The 13,328-nt window shown below is 36.6% G+C and overlaps 1 pseudogene; it reads left to right on the forward strand.

Moving 5' to 3' along the window:
* The first annotated feature begins 787 nt into the window (after positions 1–787).
* On the forward strand, positions 788–1,355 carry LOC116869058 (annotated as a pseudogene).
* The last annotated feature ends 11,973 nt before the right edge of the window (positions 1,356–13,328 follow it).

Consider the following 13,328-nt stretch of genomic DNA (forward strand, 5'->3'; position numbering starts at 1 on the left):
TATCTAAGACAAATTATTTGTTGACCACTCTTTTTAAATTTTATTATTTATACTTAAATTAGAAAGCAATAATTGATGAATGACCTTTATTAGTTTAGGGAGTTACTACTTGACCTCTAACACAGACTGTGGAAGTCTTACTAAGCAGGAGAACACAGTTTTAGGTGAGGACTCAGAAACTGTTCCCTAACTCCCTAATATTGAGCAGAAATGTCTAATAGAAGGTATTTGAATTTTTTGATTTGCGAAAAAATTCAGGCCTTTGAAAATTTATATTTAGAAGATATATATATATATATATATATATATATATATATATATATATAATCTCCAATACCAATGTCCTAGCACAGGCTGCTATAACAAAATGCCATGGGTTAGGTGTCTTAAATAACACACACTTATTTCTCACAGTTCTGGATGGAAATCTGAGGTGAAAATGCCAGCATCACTAGAGTAGGGTGAAGACTCCCTTCCTGGCTTGCAGATGGCTGCTTTCTTGCTGTGTCCTCAAATGGTGGGGGGAGGTGGAGAGAAAAGAGAAGAAAGAAAGCAGACTCTAGTCTCTTCTTACATGGGCACTTATCCCATCCTGACAACTGTACCCTCATAACCTCATCTAAGCCTTCTTACATTCCAAAGGCCCCACCTCCAAAACTATCACATTGGGAGTTAGGAGTTGAAGTGAATTTTGGGAAAACATATTCAATCATTAACTATCAGAAATTGTGCTCAAAATATAATTCTTCCATTGATTACATGTAAATTATCATAGGTAAAAACTTAAATGGCCTTGAGCACAGGACCTGAACCTGTTGGATTACAGCAGGTTAGAATCCTGGCTGAGAATGGGGGGATACCTCAAGCCCCTGATGGTTCTGCAGCACTACCTGCACACCTAGCTGCAAATAAACCCAGCTGAGGGTCACCAAGCCCCAGTGGGTGGAAGTTCAGAGAGGTTTAGTGATGTGTGTGTGTGTGTGTGTGTGTGTGTTTTCCAAGGGAACTAATAAAGAACTTCTTTCCAAAATTGTTGATACACTGCTAAATATGAAATTAAGGGAAACAGAAAAAGGCAAGCATATATAGGGTCTACCTGGCAATGTTCTTATCATCCTTTAAGCCACCCTCAGGAGGGGAGAGTAAAAGAAGAAACATGCAGTATCACTCTAACTCTGGAAAAGAGAGAAGGGTTAGAACTTTATTCCCGATTTGTGACTCTAAGTGAAAAGGAATTTGCTGCTAAGAGCAAGATCCCCAAACCTGGGGTTGTGGTAGAACACGGTACTTACAGAAATAGACAGGTGTTAAAGCTGTATACCAGTGTACCATACACACACTTAATTGAGTTTTAAAGACTTAAAAGTTTCTACAATTGTTTTCTGGTATAAAATGATCTAGACTATAATTAGATTTTCTTCCTCTCCTTGAATACACTAATCTGCAGCATTTTTCAGACAAGAAAATCTTGGGTCCTGTCCATAACTCTGCAACCTGCTAATTAGATGATCTTGCCAAGTCACCAAACGCTGGATCTCAGTCACCTTTCGTTCTGCTTTCCTCTATATTTCCACTTGAAAATTTGAAAAATGCTTTCTATTCACTTGACAGTCATTGTGGAAATGCTCTTAGAGAGCCATATATAAATATTGTGTAGTGAATTTGTATAATCAAAAAAATATATTTCTTATACCTTTAAATGTATGTAGTATGTAATAAAAATAATCATTTGCATTAAAATTAGGTTAAAATCTTAAACAACCTGAAAAAAATGTAAATGGCCTTTGTTCTCACAAAGTGCACAGACAATACTGTGGATCTTGTATAATACTATAGAAGCATCTTTATTACTGCCTAAGTGATTTATAGTCGTGTGATAGAACCACCACTGCTTCAGTAAACAAAAGAATGCAATTTCAAATTCAATTATTAAAATGCTAACATTAGTTTGGGATGGAACCAAACAGAAAATCATTTTTGTCCATGGCTTAAAAGTAACATTATCCACAGTGTGAAGTGACTTGAAAACAATATGGAGCCAAATGTAATGAAACTGAATAATTTTATTTTTTTGATGTGTTCCAAGAGTTATCTTTTACTGAATTCATAACTCAACTAGTTCAACCTGAGACTTTTCCAGGAAGTCTCCTTTTATAAGCTCTTATTTCATATAGAAATATAAAGGTGAACCATTTTTTTCTTCAGCTAATGATTAAATTTTGTTGAGTTCCTCCTATATGACACGTACTATTCCAAACATAAGTGTAGTTCGCCTTATGTGTTTTTCCTTCTCTTCCATATTTTCCCTTGCTCCCTTTTGAGAGTTGACCAGAGGTTTAAAAAAATGTGTAATTGTGTATAAATGCTAAGGTGCATTTTTTAAAATTTATTAACACTTTGAAACTTGAGATGCTCTGTAGATTTGATGATTTGCCATCATCAGTTTAATGGGTAATGTTTATTTCTTAGTGGTTTGCTAATAATGGTGCCTCTCATAATAAGGGTCCTCTTATTGTAATGAAATATAGTATAGCAAAGCACTTAGAATAAGCACCTAGCTGCTGGCATGTGTCCAGTAAAGGTTAGCTCTTATTTAATATGCCGTGCTGATCATAGACTGGCATACAAAAATAAATAAATAAATAAACAAATAAATAAATAAATAAAGTTGTGCGAAATGCTTTTACCCCTGATGATTGAGCATGATAAAAGAAAAATAACACATCTGAACTCACTCTTTCAATAACAGCTGTTTAAGTTTTTCAGTCTACTGTTTCAGTCTAAGCTTTTCAGTCTACTCTAGTCTTGCCTCTCTTAATTTCTTTCTCCTCATTCTGTCCTTTTGGTGTCCCTCTGAGCACCAAGTTCAAAGGCAAACAAAAAAGTCCTACCACTATGTACTGCCTAAATGGAAAAAAAAAAAAAAAGCTGAGTAAAATAATTTTCCATTAAAAGTGATTCAACTGATAACTCATTTTCCATTAAAGAAGGCTTACGTATGTCAAAGGTCTGAGGTCTACTTGTTATCTCCTTTTCTATGTACATTAGATCACTCAGGAAATGTTTTCTAGTCTCAAGACCTCTTTACACATTGAGAACTCCCAAATTAATTTGCTAGTCTACATTTCTTTACTGAAATTTACATGTAGATATCTATATACCTACATAGTATATCTATATGAATTCTAACAGATATCTCAAATCTACAAAGTCTGAAAGTTCAGTTTTTGGTATTCATACTCCTCCCCACCATAGAAACAAACAAAAAGCCTGCCCCTCCCAGGGTGATTCCTATACCTTTCATGGTAACTCCATCATTCTATCTAAACAAGGTCAAAATCTTATAGTCATTCTTTTTTTTTTAATTGTTTTTATTAACATATAATGTATTATTTGCCCCAAGGGGACAGGTTTGTGAATCGTCAGGCTTACACATTTCACAGCACTCACCATAGCACATACCCTCCCCAATGTCCATAACCCAACCACCCTCTCTCTCCACAAGGTCCTTCCCCCAGCAACCCTAGTTTGTTTCATGAGATTAAGAGGCTCTTATGGTTTGTCGCCTTCCCGATCCCATCTTGTTTCATTTTTTCTTTCCTTATCCTCCAAACCCCCCACTGTGCCTTTCAAATTCCTCATTTCAGGGAGATCATATGATAATTGTCTTTCTCTGATTGACTTATTTGGATCAGCATAACCTCTAGTTCCATCCACATTGTTGCAAATGGCAAGATTTCATTTCTTCTGATGGCTGCATATTATTCCATTGTGTATATACACCACTTCTTCTTTATCCATTCATCTGTTGATGGACATCTAGGTTCTTTCCATAGTTTGGCTATTGTGGACATTGCTGCATAAGCACTTGGGTGCACATGCCCCTTCGGATAACTACATTTGTATCTTTAGGGTAAATACCCAGTATTGCAATTGCTGGGTCATACAGTACCTCTATTTTAGACTTTTTGAGGAACCTCTATACTGTTTTCCAGAGTGGCTGCACCAACTGGCATTCCCACCAATAGTGTAGGAAGGTTCCCCTTTCTCTGCATCCTCTCCAACATCTGTCATTTCCTGACTTGTTAATTTTAGCCATTCTGACAGGTATGAGGAGATATCTCATAGTGGTTTTGATTTGTATTTCCCTGATGCCGAGTGATGATGAGAACTTTTTCATGTGTGTGTTGGCCATCTGGATGTCTTCTTTGCAGAAATGTCTGTTCGTGTCCTCTGCCCATTTCTTGATTGAATTATTTGTTCTTTGAGTGTTGAGTTTGATAAATTCTTTATAGATTTTAGATAATAGCCCTTTATATATCATTTGCAAATATCATCTTCCATTCTGTCAGTTGTCTTTTTGTTTTGTTGACTGTTTCCTTTATGTGCAGAAGCTTTTAATCTTGATGAAGCTTTGATGATAATTTTTGCCCTTGCTTCCCTTGCCTTTGGTGCTGCTTCTAGGAAGAAGTTGCTACAGCTGAGGTCGAAGAGGTTGCTGCCTGTGTTCTCCTCAAGGATTTTGATGGATTTCTGTCTCACATTGAGGTCTTTCATCCATTTTGAGTTTGTTTTTGTGAATGGTATAAGAAAGTGGTCCAGTTTCATTTTTCTGCATGTGGCTGTCCAATTTTCCTTAAGCCATTTGTTGAAGAGACTGTCTTTTTTCCATTGAACATTCTTTCCTGCTTTGTTGAAGATTAGTTGACCATAGAGTTGAAGGTCTATTTCTGGGCTCTTTATTCTGTTCCACTGATATGTGTCTGTTTTTATGCCAGTACCATACTGTCTTGATGATGACCACTTTGTATTAGAGCTTGAAGTCTGGAATTGTGATGCCACCAACTTTGGTTTCCTTTTTCAACATTCCTCTGGCTATTCTGGGTCTTTTCTGGTTCCATATAAATTTTAGAATTATTTGTTCCATTTCTTTGAAAAAATTGATGCTATTTGGGTAGGGATTGCATTAAATGTGTAGATTGCTTTAGGTAGCATAGGCATTTTCACATAATTTGTTCTTCCAATCCATGAGCATGGAACATTTTTCCATTTCTTTGTGTCTTTCTCAATTTCCTTCATGAGTATTTTATAGTTTTCTGAGTACAGATTCTTTACCTCCTTCGTTAGGTTTATTTCTAGGTATCTGAAGGTTTGGGGGGCAATCATAAATGGGATTGACTCCTGAATTTCTCTCTCTTCCATCTTGCTGTTGGTGTATAGAAATGCAACTGATTTTTGTGCATTGATTTTATGTCCTGACACTTTACTGAATTCCTGTACAAATTCTAGCAGTTTTGGAGTGGAGTCTTTTCCATTTTCCACATAAAGTATCATATAATCTGCAAAGAGTGAGAGGTTGACATCTTCTTTGCCAATTCAGATTACTTTTATTTCTTCTTGATGTCTGATTGCTGAGGCTAGGAATTCTAGTACTATGTTGAATAGCAGTGGTGATACTGAACATCCCTTCCGTGTTCCTGACCTTAGCAGAAAAGCTCTCAGTTTTTCCCCATTGAGAATGATATTTGTTGGGGGTTTTTCATAGATGGCTTTGATGATATTGAGGTATGTAACTTCTATGCCTACACTGTGAAGAATTTTGATCAAGAAAGAATGCTGTACTTCATCAAATGCATTTTCAGCATCTATTGAGAGTATCATATGGTTCTTGTTCTTTCTTTTATTAATGTTTTGTATCACATTGATTGATTTGTGGATGTTGGACCAACCTTGCAGCCCTGGAATAAATCCCTCTTGGTCATGGTGAATAATCCTTTTAATATACTGTTGGATCCTATTGACTAGTATTTTGGTGAGAATTTTCACATCTGTGTTCATCAAGGATATTGGTCTTTAATTCTCTTTTTTGGTGGGGTCTTTGTCTGGTTTTGGGATTAAGGTGATACTGGTCTCATAAAATGAGATTGGAAGTTTTCCTACCATTTATACTTTTTGGAACAGTTTCAGGAAAATAGGAATTAATTCTTCTTTAAATGTTTGGTAGAATTCCCCTGGGAAGCCATCTGGCCCTGGGCTCTTGTTTGTTGGGAGCTTTTGATGACTGCTTCAATCTCCTTACTGGTTATGGGTCTGTTCAGGTTTTCTATTTCTTCCTGGTTCAGTTGTGGGAGTTTATATGTCTATAAGAATGCATCCATTTCTTCCAGACTGTCAAATTTGCTGGCATTTAGTTGCTCATAATATGTTCTTATAATTGTTTGTATATCTTTGGTGTTGGTTTTGATCTCTCCTCTTTCATTCATGATTTTATTTATTTGGGTCTTTTTCTCTTTTCTTTTTGATAAGTCTGGCCAGGGGTTTATCTATCTTATTAATTCTTTCAAAGAACCAGCTCCTAGTTTCACTGATCTGTTCTAATGTTCTTTTGGTTTCTATTACATTTATTTCTGCTCTGATCTTTATTATTTCTCTTCTCCTGCTGGGTTTAGGCTTTCTTTATTATTCTTTCTCTAGCTCTTTAGGTGTAGGGTTAGGTTGTATACTTGAGACCTTTCTTGTTTTTTTTTTTTTTTAAATTATTTATTTATTTATTGGACAGAGAGAGATCACAAGTAGACAGAGAGGCAGGCAGAGAGAGAAGGAAGCAGGCTCCCTGCCGAGCAGAGAGCCCAATGCGGAACTCAATCCCAGGACCCTGAGATCATGACCTGAGCCAAAGGCAGCTGCTTAACCCACTGAGCCACCCAGGTGCCCCCCTTTCTTGTTTTTTAAGAAAGGCTTGTATCACTATATACTTTCCTCTCAGAACTGCCTTTGCTGTGTCCCGCAAATTTTGAACAGTTGTGTTTTCATTTTCATTTGTTTCCATGAATTTTTTGAATTCTTCTTTAATTTCCTAGTTGATCTGTTCATTCTTTAGTAGGATGCTCTTTAGCCTCCATGTATTTGAGTTCCTTCCAACTTTCCTCTTGTGATTGAGTTCTAGCTTCAGAGCATTGTAGTCTGATAATATGCAAGGAATGATTCCAATCTATTGGTACCAGTTGAGACCTGACTTTTGCCTCAGGATGTGATCTATTTTGGAGAATGTTCCATGTGCACTAGAGAAGAATGTGTATTTTGTTGTTTTGGGACCAAATGTTCTGAATATATCTGTAATGGCCATCTGGTCCAGTGTGTCATTTAAGGTCATTAGTTCCACGTTGCTCTTCTGCTTGGATGATCTGTCCATTTCAGTGAGGAGGGTGTTAAAGTCCCTTACTATTATTGTATTATTGTTGATATTTTTCTTTGATTTTGTTATTAATTGGTTTATATAGTTGGCTGCTCCCATGTTAGATGCATAGATATTTAAAACTGTTATATCTTCTTGTTAGACATTCCCTTTGAGTATGATATAGTGTCCTTCCTCATCTCTTATTATATTCTTTGGCTTAAAATCTAATTGATTCTATATAAGGATTGCAACCCCAGCTTTCTTTTGATGTCTATTAGCATAGTAAATTGTTTTCTATACCCTCAGTTTAAATCTGGAGGTGCCTTGGGTCTAAAATAATTTTTTCATAGACAGCATATTGATGGGTTTTGTTTTTTATCCATTCTGATACCCCGTGTCTTTTTATTGGGGCATTTAGCCCATTTACATTCAGGGTAACTATTAAAAGATATGAATTTAGTGCCATTGAATTTCCTGTAAGGTGACTATTACTGTATATTTTCTCTGTTCCTTTCTGATCTACTACTTTTAAGGTCTCTCTTTCCTTAGGGGACCCCTTTCAATATTTCCTGTAGGACTGGTTTGGTGTTTACAAATTCTTTTAGTTTTTGTTTGTCCTGGGAGCTTTTAATCTCTCCTATTTTTAGTGATAGCCTATCTGGACATAATATTCTTGGCTGCATGTTTTTCTTGTTTAGTGATCTGAATAAAGCATGACAGTTTTTTCTGGCCTGCCAGATCTCTATGGATAAGTCTGCTGCCAGTCTAATATTTCTACCATTGTATGTTACAGACTTCTTTTTCCAAGCTGCTTTCAGGATTTTCTCTTTGTCACTAAGACCTGTAATTTTTACTATTAGATGATGGGTTGTGGATCTATTTTTATTGATTTTGAGGGGGGTTTTTCTGTGCCTCCTGGATTTTGATGCTTGTTCCCTTTGCCATATTAGGGAAATTCTTTATTAAATTCACTCCAATATATCTTCCACTCCTTTCTCTTTCTTCTTCTGGTTCCCAGTTATTCTAATATTGTTTCATCTTATGGTATCACTTATCTCTCAAATTCTCCCTTCATGTTCCAGTAGTTGTTTGTCTCTCTTTTGCTCAGCTTCTTTATTCTCCATCATTTGGTCTTCTATATCACTAATTCTCTCTTCTGCCTTATTTATCCTAGCAGTAAGAGCCTCCATTTTTTATTGCACCTCATTAATAGCTTTTTTTAAAATTTCAACTTCATTAGATTTTAGTTCTTTTATTTCTCCAGAAAGCGATTTTATTTCTCAAGAACAGTTTTCTCTATATCTTCCATGCCTTTTACAAGCCCAGCTAGCATCTTGAGAATCATCATTCTAAACTGTATTTCTGACATATTACCAATGTCCATATTGATTAGGTCCCTAGCCATTGGTACTGCCTCTTGTTTTTTGTTGTTTTTTTTTTTTTGTGGTGAGTTTTTCTGCTTTGTCATTTTATCCAGATAAAAATATATGAATAAGAGAATGAAATACTAAAAGGGTAGCAAAGACCTCAGAAAAATGTATATTAACCAAATCAGAAGAGATCCAAAACTGGAGGGAGAAGAAAGGGGGAAAAAAGAAACAAGAATAAAAAAAATAAAAAAATCAATATATATGATATATATCATATGTATATACATATATGATAACATATATATCTTGTATATATATCATATGTATGTATATATACATAAATATCTATATATATATTGTATATCATATGATATAAAATATCATATATTGATTAAAAAATATATATATATATATTGGACTGGTGAATAGAACAGAGCTACCCACTTGATTTTGGGTGTATTTTGGTCTCTTAGAAGAAACTACTTCCCAAAATTTTAAAGAAAGAAAAACATATATATACAAAAATAAGGTAAACATGATGAAGGCATGGAATACGACTGTAAAGATGAAAATTAAAAGAAAATTCTAAAAAAGGAAATGATATGATACGTTGGTTAGAAAAAGATAAAAAAGGAGGGAATGTGCTCAGGCTGGAGACTAGAACAAAGGCATGTGCTAGATTTGGGTATATTTTGATCAATTAGAAGAAATTGTATCCCAAAATTTTTTAGAAAAAATACCTATATGTATACAAAAAATAAGGTTAAATACAATGAAAGGATAAAATATGACTATAACAATGAAGGTTTATAAAGGTTTTTTTTTTTTTTCTTTTAGAAAGGTATTGTTAAGATAAACTAGTTAAAAATATTAAAAGAAGAAAGAGGAAAAGTTAAAAAATAGAATAAGAAAAAAAAATTAACTTTGCAAAACTAAAGGATCATGGGGAAAAAGCCATGAATTCTATGTGCTGCTTTACCCTAACTCTGGTGTTCCACTGTTCTCCTTGATCGGTGATCTTGGTCTTGGCTGCATGTTCTTGCTGATCCTCTGAGGAAGAGGCCTGTTGTGGTGAGTTTCAAATGTTTTTGCCTGAGGCAGAATTGCACCACCCTTTCCAGGGACTGGGTTAAGTAATCTGGTTGGGTTCACTCTCGGAGCTTTTGTTACCTGAACACTTGCTGTAGAGCTTTGGAGGATGGGAATTAAAATGGTGGCCTCCCAATCTCCAGCCTGGAGGAGCCAAGAGCTTGAGACCCCACTCCTCAGTGTGCCCTCAGGGAAAAGCAGTCAGTTCTTCCCATCTCCCTGGTCTCTGGCCATGGTCACCTGGCCTGTGACCAAGCATTTCTATCTCTGGTGCATGGCCCCATTTGGAGTCTCCAAACTCAGCAGGTTCCTGTTGTGCTGCTTCTCCTGGAAGAGAAAGGTAAGTTTCCTGTATTAGTCACTTGTGGGGTCCCTGCTCGAGGAGCAGTGGCCCGACTGTGCCTAAGATCATGGTTTAAGGTAAACCCTAGCTGAGAGTTCACTCTTTGACTCTTTCTCTGTAGTAGCTTCCCTGTTCCAATACCTGGCAGCTTTGCCACACTTAGACACCCCCGATTTTTCTGTGACCAGCTGGGCCTGAGACCATACTGTCCCCGTGAGGCTCTACCCCTGCTTAGCCTCTGGAGAAATGTCCCTCAGTGGAGCAGACTTCTAAAAGTTTTGATTTTGTGCTCCATTGCTCCATCGCTTGCCGGGAGCCAGCCCCTCCCGACTCAGACTATCTTCCCGTAGCTTTGGATTCACTTCTCCGCACATCCTACCTTTCAGAAATTGGTTGATTTTTCTATTCCTAGAATTGTTGCTCTTCTTCTCTTCTATCTCCTGTTGAGTTTGTAGGTGTTCAGGATGGTTTGATACCTATCTAGCTGAACTCTTAGGATCTGATGTCATTTCAGTCTGCTATTCCTCCACCATCTTGCCTCAAGTTCCTTATAGTCATTCTTGACTTCTATCTATCTCTTACATGAAGTCCAGGAGCAAATTCTGTCAGCTTTCCTTTCAAAATGAATCCAGACTTCTGCCTCCTATGATGACAGAGATACTGGTTTAGGACTAGACTATCTTATGTCAAACACTAGAAAAGAGCACACAATATAAGAAGACACAACTACTTTCAGATACCAGAAAATAAGAATTATAGGAATGTGTCCCTTAAGAAAAAAGAAAAAAATGTATGACTTAAATTTGTTTAGGATCTTTGTATAGAGGGGATTTCTGGAACAAATTATGGCAACAGAATATATGAACAGAACATAGGAGTCTTATTGAAATGAGGAAACAGGATACTGGGGAAGCCAAGGAAGCTGAAATGATCAGGAAGATGTACTGGATAAGAGGAAGATACTCGGGAAAAATTCTCCATCTACAGAGGAATACCTGGAATCTTTGGTTGTATATGTGTATAATCTACAAATACAGAAAAACAGTTATTACTGGGGAAATATAATCTCAGAAACTTGCAGAGCTCAAACAGAATTGGGAGATGTCAGAATTCTGTGAGCCAACATGGGGAGGGCTCACTGAATACTCAGGGCAGTCAGTTGAATCTGGATTTAAGCAGAAATTTCCTGCTTAAATCCAGATACTCCTCAATGTATCATTCCCAATATCTAGCATTCAGTAAAAATTGCTAGAGATATAAAGAGCAGAATAATATGGTCAAAGTATGTAAAATAGCTAAAGGTTAATGAAGTGAGGAAAATTTGATTGAACATAATGGCTGCATAAATTTCATAAAAACTGAAAATACTTGAATGCTACAAAAGTTAGAGTGCTTTATGTATTCGTTTTCTAACTTAATGTAGGGGGTGGGGGGAGAAAAGGTGAATTTTTTTTCTTTTTAGTTTAAATACATTGGAAAATCACCATTTAATCTCCGGTAACTTAACATATAACATCATTAAGCATCTAAGGCAGCTAACATTACCAAGAGAGAGACATTAAGTTATTGTTTCCTAGAGTCTGGACAAAGGGACTTAACCAGAGTCCAATCCAGTTTCTGGATCCAGCTGCAAATTTTTAGGAAATACAGGGACAGAAGAACATTATAGAACTTCCACAAAACCCCCTAAATTACAGGGTTTGGAGAGTTTCTGGGTTGGTGAACACATCCACATGCCAGGACATTGACACAGCCCAAACTCTAAGGGGACAGAAACTCCTGGGCTTGAGAGCCTCTCAGACCTTACCCTCTGTACCTCTTCATCTGGCCTATTTTTATCATTCATATAAATAACTAATAGTAAATAAACAAAACCCCACTAATACATATGACTCAAATTTTTTTAGGTCTTAAATTTATGGGTATTTTGTTTGTTTGTAATATATACTTTAGTTTTTCTCATAATTACCTTCAGTGTTAGTATCTTCCAAATTATTTTGACAGTTTTAAAATAAGACTATCGACAGCTTTTGGTTTACAGACTTCTCTTCATACTTTGACAAAACATTTTTAGGATGGAGCAGTAATAGGGCTATAAACTGCTAACACATGGCATCAGTAATATCTGCACTATTTTAAAACACCACAAGACACTGGCACAGTTCTGTTGGATGACTACTCAGGGTGTAGCCTAAACTTAGCAGAAGAACTTTGCAAAAGCTGTAGGGTCAACTGTTGTTCCTGTACACATTTTTTGGCCAAATTGGAATCAACTTAACTATATGTGTAATTAGTTGCCACCCATGTCATTTCATCACTGTGCTTTGTTTTCATAATTGTATTCTCCTTCCACACACTTGTATTTATCATTCTCTCTCTTTTTTTTTTTTAAAGATTTTATTTATTTGTCAGAGAGAGAGAGAGAGTGAGCACAGGCAGACAAAGTGGCAGGCAGAGGCAGAGGGAGAAGCAGGCTCCCTGCTGAGCAAGGAGCCTGATGTGGGACTCAATCCCAGGACACTGGGATCATGACCTGAGCCAAAGGCAGCTGCTTAACCAACTGAGCCACCCAGGCATCCCTGTATTTATCATTCTCTTAATATAACTTTGGTTTCTACCTGTATTCAATACCCGTTTGTGAGTGCTTAATAGATAAGAACCATCACATTGTTGCCTCTGTGCTCCTGGAGTCTGGCATATGATATGAATTCATAAGAAGTTCACTGAATGAACGAATCATAGGCTTTCAGAAGTAACTTGGCACTCAGTAAGAGCGTCTCACTTCCCTGGTTTTTGGGTCAACGGTAGAACTTCTATGTTTAGAAGTTTAACCTTCTTTAACCTTTTATTCTAAAACTTAAATATCTGTTGAAATATAAAGACACTTACATATAATACATTAATCTGAAGGCAGCACTGAGCTAGAAACAATATATTAAAATTTTGCATGGAAACCATAGATTCACGTGCAGTTCTAAGAAAGAATGTAGAAAGATCCTGAGTACCCTTTACCTAGTTTCCCCCAATGGTAGCACCTTATAAAATTGTAAAATGGTTTTCCTGTTGGCATTTTATTGGAAGAGTGCAAGTATTGACAGAAAAATGTTCTGTTGTTAAGCCACTCTGATCTGGTCCTTTTGCTAGGGAGAACAGACTCTTTTTTGGAGCTCTCTTGATCTATGTGTGTCAGTTGTCCAGCTTGGCAATTTCTGCAGTGACCCGTCTGGGATATTTGTAGCAAGAAGGGAACACAGTGGACTCAGCACCATGTGTTCCTTATGCCCTGAGGTCTCCAGGCAGTCTGCAGCTTCTTTCCACCTTTCAGAATTTTCCTGTGCTTGTTTGTTCT

Source organism: Lontra canadensis, unplaced genomic scaffold (genome assembly GCF_010015895.1).
Source record: "Lontra canadensis isolate GAN:19392208 unplaced genomic scaffold, GSC_riverotter_1.0 scaffold1, whole genome shotgun sequence".
Taxonomy (NCBI): Eukaryota; Metazoa; Chordata; class Mammalia; order Carnivora; family Mustelidae; genus Lontra; species Lontra canadensis.